We start from the raw sequence: 17,032 nt of genomic DNA on the forward strand, positions 1-17,032 counted from the left end.
TTGCATTCTAAAACTTCCTTTGTTAAATGTGTACCAACCAACAAGAGATTTTCACATAAAATTATGTCCCTCTTTCAATTTCTCACTTTTAATAACATCTCTGAATTTCAAGCATATAATGCTTATTACTGACTCTAAGTCTCTAATGAGCAAGCCATTTCTTCAAATTTACTGTAATTGTTCCAGCAAGATGATGTGTCCTATGTATTTGGCATATATCCTTGGTATTTTAATAGTCATGTTTTGTAAACATGTCCTTATTACTCTATCTAACCCTAGCACAGATACTGTGGTTTATTGGTTCATGTTTTGGACTTGTACTAGAAGACCCAAGTCTATTCTGAGCCGCAGAAGTTCAGCAGATGACTTTGGGCAGCTTCTCCCTCTCAGCTCAACTTACTTCACAGTGATGTTGTGAGGGGAATGGGAGAAGGAGACTATGTACATTGCCTTAAGCTCCTGACCAAAAACTCTAACAAATAAACTACAGCCCCAGATAAGGTAGACAATATGTCTTGATTCACTCTCACTCAGATGTTCCTGATATTGATTGGTCCTTGGCATGTTATTTTATTTGTTACAAAAATAGATTGCTTTTTCTACAGAAACCCAAAGATGGGCTTAGAGATCTACTTGGACATATGGCTCATGAAGTTGCCTAGCTTAGTACATTCAAGTTAATGCTGAATCAGAAGTTCTTGAAAACCTTTGGCTAGAATTTGATAGCTGCAGCTGACAAGGTTATTTAGAACTAAACCTTACTTCTTTTCATCAACAACAAGACAAATATAAATCAAGATGCTATCTAATGCAAGTCAATCATTTGAATCCTGATATGTCAGATCAACAATGAAAGCTCCATAGTCATAAGGGGCTACCTTATGGATCTCAGATGGAACCTGGTTGTGCCTTTCTGCTTTCAACCATATTGTTGGGAAAGGGAGCCTTGGAAACTCCCTATAGATTGATCCATTATTTTCCAAATGTTATGTCTTACCAGTCAACCTTCTTAAACACTGCTGATATCTTCCATGATTCTGAAACACCTCTCACCATTTTTCAAAATCCAAAAGATTAGCAACAATGAAGCATTTGGAGCTCACAAAAAAGGTGGCAACAGCAAATAGCAACAAAAAAATAAAGATACAAATCATCTAACTCTTCCCTGCGACAGCCCTTCCAGTATGGGAAGACTGCTATCAGCCAGCATGGAATTCTGGGAGTTGAAGTCCTCAAGTCATAAAAGAGCCAAGGTTGCCTACCCCTGCCCTAGTCCTCTTTGTTAGACTAGACATACTTAGTTCCCACAACTGTTCATCCTATGATTTAACCTTCAGACCTCTTATCCTCTTTGTTGCTTTTCTCTGCACTCTTTCATAATCAATCAATCAATCACATAATCAATTATATATGTGTGTGAGTGTGCATATGTATATGCATACACATGTATATACAATATATACATTATATACACATACACATATATACATATATACACACCACACACACACACACACACACATATATATACATACATACATTCATACATATACACATACATTATGTGTGTGTTTATATACACACAGAGAGAGACACAAACACAAAAACACACACACCAAATAACTCTACTGAAAGAAGAGTAACTTAAACTGAAATTCAGGATGGGAAAAACATGTTGAAAATAAATTCAGTGTTCAAATTGGCTGTCTAATTATTCAGGTGGCCATACGAATATGGCTGTATATTCTTTTCCGGGCTTTCTTTGTCAATTCCAAAAGCATGGCATCATTGTTTATAAACCTTTATGTTGGCATTGTTTCTCATAATGTTGTTTCCAATGATAATACATTAATAGAAGGAGAATATCTTGGTTATGCATTCACTTAAAGAGGATATACTTTAATTCTGAGGATGTTCCCAACTCTTAAGCACTGAGGGCCATCTTTTGTACAAAAAGAGAAATGCAGGGTGTTTAGTAGTATAGCAATGGCTGTTGCTTCTTGTTCAACCAATTTCATACCTTCTAAGCTCTTTGATAAAATTCCCCAGAAAACTTGATATTGGGACATCCTTTTAACAAGAGCCGCAACTCACAGATTGTTTGTATTGGGATAAAGATCCCAGAGTATGTACAAAAAATCTGATTTAAAGGATGCATGTTAGTTCAAGACAAATACTTCTTTTAGAGTGTCTGAAGATGGCATGGAGATTCAACCCCAGCTTTTGACAGAGAAATGAAAAAAAGAGGAAGACTCGTGTGTGAAACATAGGTTTTTAGTATGTTCCCAAAAAAAACAAAACAACCCAAAACAGGTACCTATGTTTTCTCTGTAATTTCAAAGGAATTCAAACATTAGAAAACACGCCAGAGTTCTCTGTGGATGTCCCAGCTTATGAAACAGCTTATCCCATGTGATGACGTTGATCCTCTACCCCTTTTAATTTTGCAGAAGGCAGCTCAAATGTTGTTCTTTGTCCAAGCCTTTCTGGGGTGCTGGTATTGTCTGTCAATCCTGTGGTTAAATTCAGTTTTGTGATTTTTATATGATAATTTTGATAGACCTGAGTTGTTTTTAATGATAATAATAATAATGATAATGATCATAATGATAATGATAATAATGTATAGGAAACCCTATACCAGTGATGGCGAACCTTTTAGAGACCGAGTGCCCAAAACCCACCCTACCCGCCCCTGCTCCCACCCCCATCCCACCCACAGGGCCACCCACCTCCATGCCCTGCCGCAGCAGATCACCCAAGTGGCCCTGCAGCCCTCCATGGCAGCCATGCCCTCCACCCACGCCCCATAGCATCACCTGCACACAACAGGGCACAAGGGCGGAGCCTTGTCCCTGCTGACCAGCTGCCATGTGCTTGGCTGCGCTACTCCATGTTGACCGCACCCAGGGGCGACTCTCCTCCGGAGGGGCTTCTGATGAGGTGGGGCAGGGGGAGGCAAGGGCAGGGGGAGAGGTGGGGCTGGGGTGACAGCACATGTGCCCACAGAGAGGGCTCTGAATGCCGCCTCTGGCACGCGTGCCATAGGTTTGCCACACTGCCCTATACCATTTCAGACAAATGGCTGTCCAGTCTCTTCTTAAAAACTTCCAGTGTTGGAGCATTCACAGTTTCTGGAGGCAGGTTGTTCCACTGATTAATTGTTCTAACTATAATTGTGGACTGTCCAGGATATGTATTACAGTAATCAAAGGTTAACAAGCACACACTGTTGCCTAAATAAATATAGAACAGCTTCCCTTTCCTCCTTTTCTGAAAAGTTTTCCTCCAAGCAGACAGATATTTAGTAACATAAAAATAACACCTATTAGGATTAAGTTCTATACACACAGAGAGAGAGAAAGACAGTCGCAAATTAGAAAAAGTATTAGTTTTCCTTCCTTTCTGCAGGTTTCTCTATTTATCAATTATAATTCTAGTCTGTTTAATAATTGATAATTATCTATACATGCTTCATGCGAGACTGACCTATTTTATTAATCTGCACATTTCTACTGGAAAGCCACAGGTAAAAAGATTTATCTAGGACTTTTGCAATCTGGCCACATTATAACTGCTGGAAATATGATTTCAGTAACACCCAGTCTTCAGAATCTTATAACCTACTGACCAAAAGAAAACATCGACTATAAATAGACAGCTGAGAATTTACTTTGTGTTGTCTCTTGGTAAGTCACGCCATGTAGCCTTTATGTGAGATTTCGCTCCTCTGCTTCACAAATTCTTCCTCAGGTCAGATTCCTGCTTTCAGGAATGCTCATCACCACATATTCTTCCACCTCCACCAATAATAAAGCTTTTGTTTTTAAATATGTAGAAGAATGTGCTTGAGTTTTCATTATTACAATTTTAAAACTTTGAAGAAAGTTTCTTTCTGCCTGAAAACTGTTTTGCTGTCATCATTTAAATTCTTCATTTGCCCTTATGAACCATTAAGGCAGCAGTTGGTCGACAGTTGATATAAAAATTAATGATGATGTAGCCTAAGACAATAAAATCATGTTAGTTCATGTTTTGCACATTTGGAGGGCTCCTAATGTAAACTGCAATCCTGTTCATAATTAAGATGTTGTCTATCATGTTGACTATAACAACCCATGAGAAAGGAAGATGAGCATAAGTGTGCAAAATTTCAGTTGTATTAAGATAGCTAAATATCAGTCTAAATATCATCATGGTTGCAAATAAAAAGTCTGATTTAAACCTTAGTGAGCTGTTGCTTCCTAATCATTAGTAACACAAATCACAAACTGAAGCTTTTAATAGACTTTAGAGGCAAATAATTTCTCCACCTTCATTTGGAATAAGGATTCCCAATCTTCCAGGCCAATGGACACTCTCACAAAATGTTTGCGTTTTTTGTGATCATTTACAAAGTATTTATGTACCATAAGGCAAGCAAAGCATCTGATTGCACTATTGGAAATATAGATTATACTTCAGTTTCTCTCTCTCTCTTTGCTTTGTATCATGCTAATTTCATATCTATTTTCTTATTTAAAGAAACTAAGAACATAAAATTAGGCAGGCCAGAAAAACTGGTGCATATAAAACAATCAAAAGAACAATATGTTGTTGCTCCTGGATATCACAGCAAAGATCCAAGATGTGAATATTTTAAAAGAGGTATTGGTGAAGAGCTGATAAAACATATTTTACTAGAGATAGTTTGTTTAGCTTACAGTTTCCATCACAATGAAATTTCTTGAGAAAGGATGCATGATCATACGGTGACAGGAGAGACTCACCTGAATTAAGGACTCATAATGATTACTGAACAGTTCTAAAGAAACATCCAACTTACTATGCCAGAGGAAAACAGCCTTTTCTTTTCAGATAAAAGTTATCCCAGATGAAGAGAAGAAAGATTGTGATGGTAGAAAGATGGACATAAAATTTGCTCAGAAAGTTGAAAAAACAAAGCCTAAAAAAATTGGAGTTATTATTCGAGTTTAGTTTTGGAATAGCCAAGGGATATTTGTGTTTATATCTTACCTTTTGCTAGATAACCATCTCCCCAGCAGTCTTTGGACGCCCTGGCTTTATCAATGAGTCTGATAAACACCACTATTTTTCCAGGTACTTAATCCCAGTTGTAAAAGGATTATATTAAAACCTCCCTAACTGCAGCAGTCATGCCAAACATGTTTCATTAGTGTTACTAGTACCTGGGAAATAGTGTTAATATAAACTGGAATCTGGTTGCAATGAATTAAAATGTCTGCAAAGTATCTCTACCAACATTTCTCTCTCTCTCTCACTCACTGGGGTGTGTGTGTGTGTGTGTGTGTGTGTGTGTGTGTGTGTGTGTGTGTGATGGTAGAAGATCATTGATATGCTTTCATATAACTCTAAGCACTGAGAGGTGCATGCACTCTGTGGACAAGGATTGTCTTTACATTAAACTATAAAGGGCCTTTGGGTTATATAGGGTGGAGAAAGGGTGGAGAATACCAGCCTCTTTCAGCATTTTCCCTGGCAGAGCATTTAAAAATTATCCAGGGCTGCTTCCCCAATAATTCTCTAAGATATTTACTGAGGCACATTGTTCTCAAATTAAATAGATGGGCTTTTAACAAAGTATTGACTTTTTTCTATTCAGTTTCATAGTAGTCTTGAACTAGGATTGAAGTATGAATGAACAGTCTCCTGTCATTTGGTAATGCAGTCCAGCCAGTCTTTTCTTTATAAATAATTCAACATCCTTTGCTTGCTTTATGCCTTTGAGCAAGAAAAACAGCCAGACTGATAAGCAAGAAGCATCTCCATGCAGGATTCCACATCCACTTGGATGATGTTTACCAAAGGCAATAAGCTGCCAATTCCTCTACTAAAAAAACAATGCAGGATTTGATCAGGAGGGAAGATGGCAGAACAAAAAATAGGATGGGATGTATTTACATATCAATGAATGCATCCAAAGATGAGGGTTTTTTTTCAGGATACAAATTCTTCTGTTTATATGTTCACATAATTATCCTGCCTTTTAATATAGAGGCATATCCAGAGAAGCTCATTATCAAACCTACTGAGGAGAAATAATGTCTCAGATCAGAAATAAATCAGGCAAACTCATTGCACATGAAAAGAGCTTGAGTCCAAACAATCCTAGGAAAATGAAAAAGTGGTCTGCGTGCTGAAATTAGATTGAAGCAGGCACCAGGTAAAGCTCTCCAGGAATAGCATTTCATAAACGGAGCACAAGAGCTGAGAACGCCCTGTGGCTATAAACACAGGTCATTTGAGAAAAATTATTAGACAAAGCCCATGGAGGATTAATCCATCACAGGTTATTAAGCTGTACCAGCCCAAAATGGAAAATGTCCAGAAAAAAAGGATATTTTGAAAGGTAGGGATACCTTACAGAGGATGGTACTTTATTGAAAGGTTGTACAATTCAAAACTGATTAAAGAATTAAATTGCAAAAATAAATAGAGACGGATAGATAGATAGATAGATAGATAGATAGATAGATAGATAGATAGATAGATAGATAGATAGATACCAGGGCAATCTGGAAATAAACCTCTGTTTGGTTATCAGTGACAGACACAGATACAGAACTTTTATTATACACATTAGAAAACTACATTACATTACTTTTAGACATAATCGCCATTCAAATTGAGGGACTTGTCATAACATTAAGTCATTCGACACCAAATCTGGGCTATAGGGGGGTGATCAAAAACATCCCAACAGAACTGCTTCAAAGGTTCTTGGGTGCGTCTAGCGGTGTGCCGGTGACCATTATCATGAACCAACACCACACCGGAAGTGGTGCCATAAAAAATTCCACCAAATGTGAAGATGCCAAAGAAGTACTGCTAGTGAAGTTAACGGAACATGGTTCAACCTTCAATTCAGAAGTCTACTATGAAAGTTATAAAAAGTCAGACGAGCGATTCATAACAAGCATCAGGGCATGCTGACTTCCAGTATGGTGTTGGTTCATGATAATGCTCGCCCACACACCACTAGATGCACCCAAGAACTTCTGAAGCAGTTCTATTGGGATGTTTTTGATCACCCCCCCCATAGCCCAGATTTGATGCCAAGCGACTACTACTAAGGAATTTCAAACCATGCAAGACGTTATGACAAGTGCCTCAATTTGAATGGTGATTATGTCAAAAAGTAATGTAATGTTGTAGTTTTCTAATATGTATAATAAAGGTTCTGTATCTGCAAGTGTCTGTCATTGATAGCCAAATGAAGGTTTATTTCTGTGTTGTCCTCATAGCTAGCTAGCTAGATGGATGGATGGATGGATGGATGGATGGATGGATAAAACAGAGGCTTTGGATAGCAGCTGAAACAAATACAAAAGTTGACTGATTGAAGTTTTCCACACTATGGTAAAATATTCTGTATTATCCTATGCAAATGCTATGCGCATTGTTGTTTTCTTTTTGATGCATTTTCTTTTTCAGACATAACTGAAATAAGTAATTCCAGAGTTCTATTAAATAAACTTCATGAACTGAAGAAATGGAAATTCTTGGGGAGTAAAACATGACCTTCAATAAAAGGATTTTTGAAAAATCAGATTTGATTTTCAAATACTGTTAGATTGTTTTTATAAAGCAAAAGCTAAGTTTATCTTCACATTTAGCATCACAAGATTTCCTAAGTGTCATAAAAAATCTGATAACCTAGATATTCGTTAAAATATGCTATATTCCTTTGCAGCAAAAACAACACTAATGAATCTCTAACCTTTTACTGGCAAGCAACCAATTTTTCTGTGTGATGCAAAAACTATATAATTGATGCCATAAACCTGCAGACACTGTTGCTCCCAGGTAAACATACACAGCTTGCTTTTACTTTTTCCAGTATCGCTATTCAGATGTATTCATTCAAAAGCTAGTATAAGCCAGATGGCAATTGTCAGTGATATTTCAGAGGCCATTTTAAAACCAGTATACAGTACATTGCTGAAAGTGAATATATATGTATATATGTATGTATGTATGTATGTATGTCTTTGGTTATTCGGGTTTTCTCCCGTGTAAAATTGGAAATGTCTTGGAGACGTTTCGACGAAGTCCCATTCGTCATCTTCAGGCTGGTGTTTTCAGCTTCGTTCTGAAAGATGACGAATGGGACTTCGTCGAAACGTCACCAAGACACTTCCACTTTTACGCGGGAGAAAACCCGATTAACCAAAGACCTACATACAAACACCCACGAAAACCTCAGAAAACAAATATATATAGATAGATAGAAAGATATAGATATAGATATAGATATGGCCCTATCACACGGTCAATGAGTAAGAAACTAGGTTATCAAGGCTTATAAGAGACCTCTCCACCCCCAACACTTCACTCTGAAGATGCTAATAGTGGATCAGCGAAAGCTAAGTTTGTTTTAGTATTGTAAATAGTTGCTTTTATTGTTTTTAAATTTTTAACAATAAACAGCTGATTTATATTCCTCCCGGAGTTTGAAGATTGTATATTATTGAATATATATATATATATATATATATATATATATATATATATATTCAATAATATAAAATCTTCAAACTCCGGGAGGAATATAAATCAGCTGTTTATTGTTAAAAATTTAAAAACAATAAAAGCAACTATTTACAATACTAAAACAAACTTAGCTTTCGCTGATCCACTATATATATGTTTTCTGAGGTTTTCGCGGGTATTTGTATGTAGGTCTTTGGTTGTTCGGGTTTTTTCCCGCGTAAAATTGGAAGTGTCTTGGTGACGTTTCGACGAAGTCCCATTCGTCATCTTTCAGAACGAAGCTGAAAACACCAGCCTGAAGATGACGAATGGGACTTCGTCGAAACGTCACCAAGACACTTCCAATTTTACACGGGAGAAAACCCGAACAACCAAAGACATACATACAGCCCATGCTATTTATTGGCTTCGCGTTCGTGGTCGTGCCTCCTCTTCATGGAGGGTGAAGCAAACTGACACCCTCCATGAAGAGGAGGCACGACCATGAACGCGAAGCCAAAAAATAGCAAGGCAGCCCAAAATCTTAAACCCCTCTGCAACTCAGACTAACCTGAGCACAACCAAACAGAACACTCCCCCAGCCAATCAGAGCACAGCCAAGCCCCTAACCATTCAGAACACACCTCCACCCAATCAGAACACAGCCAAGCTCCCACCGAATCAGTTCATACCCCCACTGGCAGTTAAAAGGAAGAAACAGCTAAGACCACACATTGCTGCTCAAAGCACGAAGCTGAAAACACCAGCCTGAAGATGATGAATGGGACACTTCATACCAAGACACTTCCAATTTTACGCGGGAGAAAACCCGAACAACCAAAGACCTACAGATAGATAGATATATATATATATATATATATATATATATATATATATATATATATATATATATATATATATATATGATTAGAAATAAAAACAAAAATGCGACTCTTGGGAGTATTCATATTGTCAAAATAATGATCACCAAGAGAATATCTATCAAAAATAGAATTTAATCCACCAAGCTTTCGTCAAATACATTTGACATCATCAGGGTTAAAAGGCAAACGCCGGGGGAAGTCTTATATACAGTTGTTTAATGCCTGTTTCCGGCTCCTGGAGCGTGTCATCAGCCCCAGCTGATCGAGTTGAGTCCCAAGCACACGCCCCACATCAGCACCTATCCTCTTTCCATTGCTAATTTGCATTCTGTCATACGTTACTCTGTTAGCTATTTCAGGATTGGTCAGGTTGGGGGTCAGGATCTTTTCTCCTCCCCTGCTCATAACTCCCCCACCATCCCACACACAGCTTCCCTTAGGGAGCGGGGGTGGGCAATTATTTAAATTGCTTCCAATATCCCTGCAAGCTCCAAGACCACTTTGATCTTGTTTATCTGTCCCTCGGGGTTGTAACGCAGGCTCATAGTCAGAGCCCATGCTATTGCTCCTCCCCTCCTCCTTCCCGTGAGTTCTCCTGAATGATCTACTGTTTGTTTCCACGCTCTCTCCCTTGCGCACACTCAGGATGTTTTCTGCCATTGTCCCATTGTCAGTGCCTTGTTCCGTCCATTGTCGGTAAGCACCATTCCCACTCATCCCCAATTCTCCATTCTCACTCCGTACGGGGCTCTTCCCCTTTAATTGCAGTCGCTGTTTCACTGCGCAGCTTTGTGTTGAGAATGTCAGAGGGGGGTGCCTTCCTCTGCTCGACTGCGACCGGGTTATCATAATGTGCCTGGTAGTATCCTCAGGGGGGGATTCATCCTCATTCTCATCATTAGACTTTATTATATTCCGTTTTCCCTCCGGTTCCTCAAGCCCCATTCCATCTCCATTCCGTCCCAAAAAGAGTCTGCTCCTGGCGGGTCGTGACAAACCTAGCCGCAGTTGTCCGCTGAAGTTAGTCTGTTGTCGGTCCGGGAGGGAGGAGCTGTCAATAGAGGCTCCATCGGTGTAATTATGCAGGGAGGGGGGCCGGGTGGTATTTTTTTAATTACAAGTTTTTTGATTGGGTCCCCTCCACATGTTAGTATGGTTGCTGGCACTCCACATTTTCAGAGCTTGGTGCACTGCACACAAGTCTACATGCCGATTGATGGACTCCGTTCCTGAAAACCATGCCTCTTTCAGTAGGCGACCTCCTTTTGTCGTGTTGTTGGCCAAGATTTGGGCATTCTCAAAATCAAAGCAATGATCGTATTCTGCTACATGGGCCCAAATCTGCGAATGTTGTTCTCCTCGTCTAATAGCCAACCTATGCTCATGTAGACGAGTCTTAAGTCTTTTTGAGGTCTCACCTACATAATTACTCTGGCACCCCATGCAGTTGATCTTATAAACTATAGCTGATCTCTTGGCGGTAGGGAGCTGGTCCTTGGGGCGCATCACTTTAGCTTGTAGGGTCTGAGTAGGTTTGTGGGCTACCTGTATATTGTGGGGTGCCAGAAGCCTGGCTGTGGCTTCTGACACATTACTAATGTACGGTAGAGACACCCGTATGGTTCGTATCCGGGGTTCCTCTCCTTGCTGTCTGTTTCGGGGGTCTGATACCATACTGTGTTGCTTAATAAACCTTAGGGGGTACCCATTCATCCGGCATATGCGGAATAGATGTTTCCTTTCTTCTGCCTTAGACTCCATGGTGCTGCAGTGCGATTGCACCCATTTAAACAAGGTCTTAATGCAGCAGACTTTATGGGAGGCTGGATGGTTGCTATGGTAGTGGAGGATTCGATCCGTATGAGTGGGCTTCCGATAGACCTTGGTCTTCAAAGTTCCATCTAAGGAACGTTGGACCAATACGTCCAGAAAGGCTATCGAGCCCCGGATCTCCTCCTCCACCGTAAATTTAATGTCCGGATATATTGAGTTTAACAGTTTAACAGTTTAACGTATGGAGGGGACCCAATCAAAAAACTTGTAATCAAAAAAATACCGCCCGGCCCCCCTCCCTGCCTAATTACAGCTGTCTATTGACAGCTCCTCCCTCCCAGACCGACAACAGACTAACTTCAGCGGACAACTGCAGCTAGGTTTGTCACGACCCGCCGGGAGCAGACTCTTTTTGGGACGGAATGGAGATGGAGTGGGGCTTGAGGAACCGGAGGAAAAACGGAATATAATAAAGTCTAACGAGGATGATGAGAATGAGGATGAATTCCCACCTGAGGATACTACCAGGCACATTATGATAACCCGGTCGCAGTCGAGCAGAGGAAGGCACCCCCTCTGACATTCTCAGAGTGAAACAGCGCAGTGAAACAGCGACTGCAATTAAAGGGGAAGAGCTCCGTATGGAGTGAGAGTGGAGAATTGGGGATGAGTGGGAATGGTGCTTACCGACAATGGACGGAAGAACAAGGCATTGGCAATGGGACAATGGCAGAAAACATCCTGAGTGTGCGCAAGGGAGAGAGCGTGGAAACGAACAGTGGATCATTCAGGAGAACTCACAGGAAGGAGGAGGGGAGGAGGAATAGCATGGGCTGTGACTATGAGCCTGCATTACAACCCCGAGGGACAGATAAACAAGATCAAAGTGGTCTTGGGGCTTGCAGGGATATTGGAAGCAATTTAAATAATTGCCCACCCCCACTCCCTAAGGGAAGCCGTGTGTGGGATGGTGGGGGAATTATGAGCAGGGGAGGAGAAAAGATCCTGACCCCCAACCTGACCAATCCTGAAATAGCTAACAGAGTAACGTATGACAGAATGCAAATTAGCAATGGAAAGAGGATAGGTGCTGATGTGGGGCGTGTGCTTGGGACTCAACTCGATCAGCTGGGGCCAATGACACGCTCCAGGAGCCGGAAACAGGCATTAAACACAATTGTATATAAGACATTAAATTCTATTTTTGATAGATATTCTCTTGGTGATCATTATTTTGACTATATATATATATATATATATCTCCAAATTTCTTTTTCTGACAAAGAATTAAATTGGGAGACTAAGATGGCCATTTCGAGCTCATTCTGCTCTCTTCAGTTAGCCACACCCTTTATGGGATTCGAACCTGGGCAGTTTACATCCTAGGCAGTGATTTAACCACCAAGCCACAGGCTCTCCTCCCTCTTTGCCAGCTGAGTCAAGGGAGTATATGCAGGAAGTTTTCAGACAGATGTCTAATTGATTACATCTTGACATTTTTTTAACTGCTATACTGCAGTTTTACTTTTTACAATCTCTTTTGCCTTGCAGCCCCCAACTAGGGGCGTTAAGCAGGCTCAAGTCGCAACTGCGAAACATTACAAATCCAAATTTCTTTTTCTGACAAAGAATTAAAGAATTAAATTGGGAGACTAAGATGGCCATTTCGAGCTCATGAGAGGGAGAAAACCCGAACAACCAAAGACCTACATACAAATACCCGCAAAAACCTCAGAAAACATATATATATATATATATATATATATATATATATATATATATATATATATATATATATATATATATTGGTTGTTCGGGTTTTCTCCCGTGTAAAATTGGAAGTGTCTTGGCGACGTTTCGACGAAGTCTCATTCGTCATCTTCAGGCTGGTGTTTTCAGCTTCGTGCTTTGAGCAGCAATGTGTGGTCTTAGCTGTTTATTCCTTTTAACTGCCAGTGGGGGTATGAACTGACTGGGTGGGAGCTTGGCTGTGTTCTGATTGGGTGGAGGTGTGTTCTGAATGGTTAGGGGCTTGGCTGTGCTCTGATTGGCTGGGGGAGTGTTCTGTTTGGTTGTGCTCAGGTTAGTCTGAGTTGCAGAGGGGTTTAAGATTTTGGGCTGCCTTGCTATTTTTTGGCTTCGCGTTCGTGGTCGTACCTCCTCTTCATGGAGGGTGTCAGTTTGCTTCATGTATGGATTGGAGGGGTTTAAAATGGCTAATGATGCAGCTGTGGTCTGGCTTCTGGTTTGTGGTCGTGCCTCGTCATCGGTGTGACTTTGGGTTTGTTTTTTGCGTGGATGTGTGGTGGTGACCTCCTGTGTGGTTTGCTGAGCTATGATGCCAGATGTAAGATTGTTTAATCTCTGTCTCAAAGCTCAACTAGATTTTGCCTGATTTTGACACGACAGTGCCCTCATACCAATACAAGTTGCACATAGGCGTGGAAAATAATATTGGCCACAATCATAAAAGTAACGTTGTTCTGTGAACAATTGCCATTTATTCAGTATTTTGGTTTTTCATGTCATTCATGCATAAATTTAATCCCACTTTTATATATTAGAAAAAGAATGAGAAGGCAAGGACACACAAGGGCAGATAAGCTTTGTGTCTTCAACTATAATTTAAACCAGTGGTTCTCAACCTTTTTAATGCCGCGACCCCCAATCGGTCGTAAGTCGAGGACTACTCAACCGGTCGTAAGTTGAGGACTACTCAACTGGTGCAGCACCGTTTTCAGAATGGGACTTTTGGCGGGCTCAGCAGGGCAGAGACAACCTGGACAATTCCTATTGGCTTTTGAAAGCCAATAGAATTAGACTCTATTCAAGAGCGTCTATTCTATTGGCTTTCAAAAGCCAATAGAATAAAAGAGAGTAGCACAGCTAAGGAAAAGGGGGGAAAAAATGGCGGACTGCGTTGTTTGGCGACCCCCGTGAAATGGTCTTTCAACCCCAAATGGGGTCCCGACCCACAGGTTGAGAACCACTGATTTAAACAAAGTAACTTTTTATGCAGCATTATTTAAAAACATAGGCCTTTTGGTCAAACTACACTTAGAATACAACTCTATGCAATTATGTCAACTCATCTTTGTACCTGGGATACTCTTGTTTGTAAGAAATGAAGACAATATTAAAATCAACCTCATCAAAATGTGTATTATGTAAAAATACCTGAGGATTCCTGTTCAGGAGCATACAAAGTACCTTTCCCATTATCTCTGTATGAACAGAATATGTACAAGGAAGCCAAGGATGGGGAAGGGATCCATCAGTTTTTCTAGCCATCCATCACTAACTGTAGTTTCCTCCACTATAATGTATTTACAAGTTACAAAACTCTCAAGGTTGGAGAATATTAATCTGACCTTTGATATCATCCTCTACTGGTTATTCCAAATACTAATTTTGGGGCCCAGCAAAATGTTGCACGTGGCCTAGATTGGAAGTTTTGCTGTTGTTTGCAAATTGATGAACACCTGCAACCCTTCTCATTGATTGATGAAAGTGTATAGACCTTCTCATACTGAATCAACACATAAATTAAATTTAGGACAGTTATGAAATATTTTTCATATAGTGCATAGAGTTTGATGCTACAAGGAATTATGATGGTCTCTTTGACTAATATTAGACTAATACTGAAAAAAAAAACTGGGGAACACAGGTTCTTATTGGCCACTATTAGAAGAATATGTTGGATTAAACCAGTGTTTCTCAACCTTGACAATTTTAAAGCATGTGGACTTCAACTCCCAGAATTCCACAGCCAGCAATGCTGGCTGTGGAATTTTGGGAGTTGAAGTCCACATGCCTTAAAATTGTCAAGGTTGAGAAACACTGGATTAAACAGACCTTTGAGATGATCCATTACAGCTCTTACACTTTTGAATCTGCTGCTTCTAAATCAGGTTGCCAAGGAGACAACAACAACCCCATATATTGATAATTTATGGAGCTAAAGCCTAATTTCTTCAGTTTATCCTAAGTTGTAGCCTTCTCTTTACAAGCAGATACTTGAATCTCAATGCACTTAGATGAGGAAGATGGCATTCCATCTGAATTTCCTTAAAACATAATGTTGTTTGAACAATCCTGTACTAATATGCAACTTGCCAATTATTTTGTTCCCATGGAAACATCACAAATGTAATTTATTTAGCAAAAATGGACTGAACCTAAATTAAACATCAGTTACATCAATCCACTAAGCTTACATACTAAATGTCAGCAATGAAGGACATTAATTAAACATAATGATCTTATATTTTTAAGGCATGGATCTTTAGATGCTTCTAATTAAGTAGTCCATGATGTTCAAACAGAAGAAATCCTGACAAATGCCTGATCATGCCTATCCCAAATGTTATTATAATAAGTGGTTGGCTACCTTTTCGTGGTTGTGAACTATGCTTTATACATTGAGGGAAGGTGAGGGCTATCGTGCTATGGGGATAAAGTAAAATAGACATGAGGATGAAACTGAATTTTGTTTTCTTTCACATTTTTGAAGGAAGAAAATTCTTTGTTTATTAAACATAGATTATAAATGTTAGAAACTTAATATGTATGGATTGCCAAACTAAGATATAAATCAAGGTTAATAATGTAAAAAATGTAATGTAAAATGTAGAAAAGGCCACCTTTTGGCATAAGATCCCTTGTCACTGTCATGTGCCAAAGAAAGATTCTAAAGCGAAAGGTAATACTTTAGTTAAACAGTGCACCTTCAATTGTTTTGATTTTCTTTGCTTTCTCACTTCAAAATGATGGGAAACCATCTATGAAGTTTCTGACAAGTGCTTCAGTGAACGTTAGGACAGTTCTGAGGATAAAAGAGGTTCAAGAGATAGGTAATCTGTGCTGGGGAGAGGAGGTGATGGGGTACAATTTGCCCTGTCTGCATTTGATTCTTTGAATTTATAAGCCACAAACTCCAGTGGATTCTTTAAAGCAGGATATCCAATCTTGGCAACTGTAGGGCTTTTTGGCTTGTGAATTCTGGGAGTTGAAGTCTCCCAGAGGTTGGACAGCTGCCAAGGTTGGACAGCCTTGCTTTAAAGTAACTTAGTACGTTACTATCATTCTTGCATGTCCACCACTTGATTTGGCACTAGAATAGAATAGAATAGAATAGAATAGAATAGAATAGAATAGAATAGAATAGAATAGAATAGAATAGAATAGAATAGAAAATAGAACAGAATAGAATAGAATAGAATAGAATAGAATAGAATAGAATAGAATAGAATAGAATAGAATAGAATAGAATAGAATAGAAAGGGACCTTGGAGGTCTTCTAATCCAGCCCCCTGCTCAAGCAGAAGAACCCATACCATTTCAGACAGGTGATTGTCCAGTCTCTTCTTGAAAATTTCCAGTGATGGGGCGCCCACAATTTCTGGAGGTAAGTTTTTCCACTGGTTGATTGTCCTCACTGGCAGGAAGTTTCTCCTTAATTCTCTCTTTGATCAGTTTCTTCTCTCTTTGATCAGTTTCCAACCATTGTTTCTCTTTTTTTATTGAAAGTTTTTTAAATTTTACAAAACAAATCCCCTCCCCAAATCCCCCCACCCTCCCATACCCTCCCCCACCTCCCCAAACCTCCCAAACCCTCCCCCAACCTTCCCAGAGCTGAGTACAGGCTTAATTAAAAAATTTTCAGAAAAAGAAAAGAAAAACTTAAAACACATATAAATCCTAAACAAATCTAAATACATTAAATTAATATTATTATCCATCATTCTGTATAAACTCCCTCCAAAACACAAATTTAAACATTACTTTCTTTGAATATCTATACCTACAATATAAAATCTAATCTCTCCCTCTTTCTTTATCCTAGAACACAAAAATAAACATATATACCTTCATTATAC

Source organism: Crotalus tigris, unplaced genomic scaffold (assembly GCF_016545835.1).
Source record: "Crotalus tigris isolate CLP2741 ecotype Arizona unplaced genomic scaffold, ASM1654583v1 scf7180000018806.1695572, whole genome shotgun sequence".
Classification (NCBI taxonomy): domain Eukaryota; kingdom Metazoa; phylum Chordata; class Lepidosauria; order Squamata; family Viperidae; genus Crotalus; species Crotalus tigris.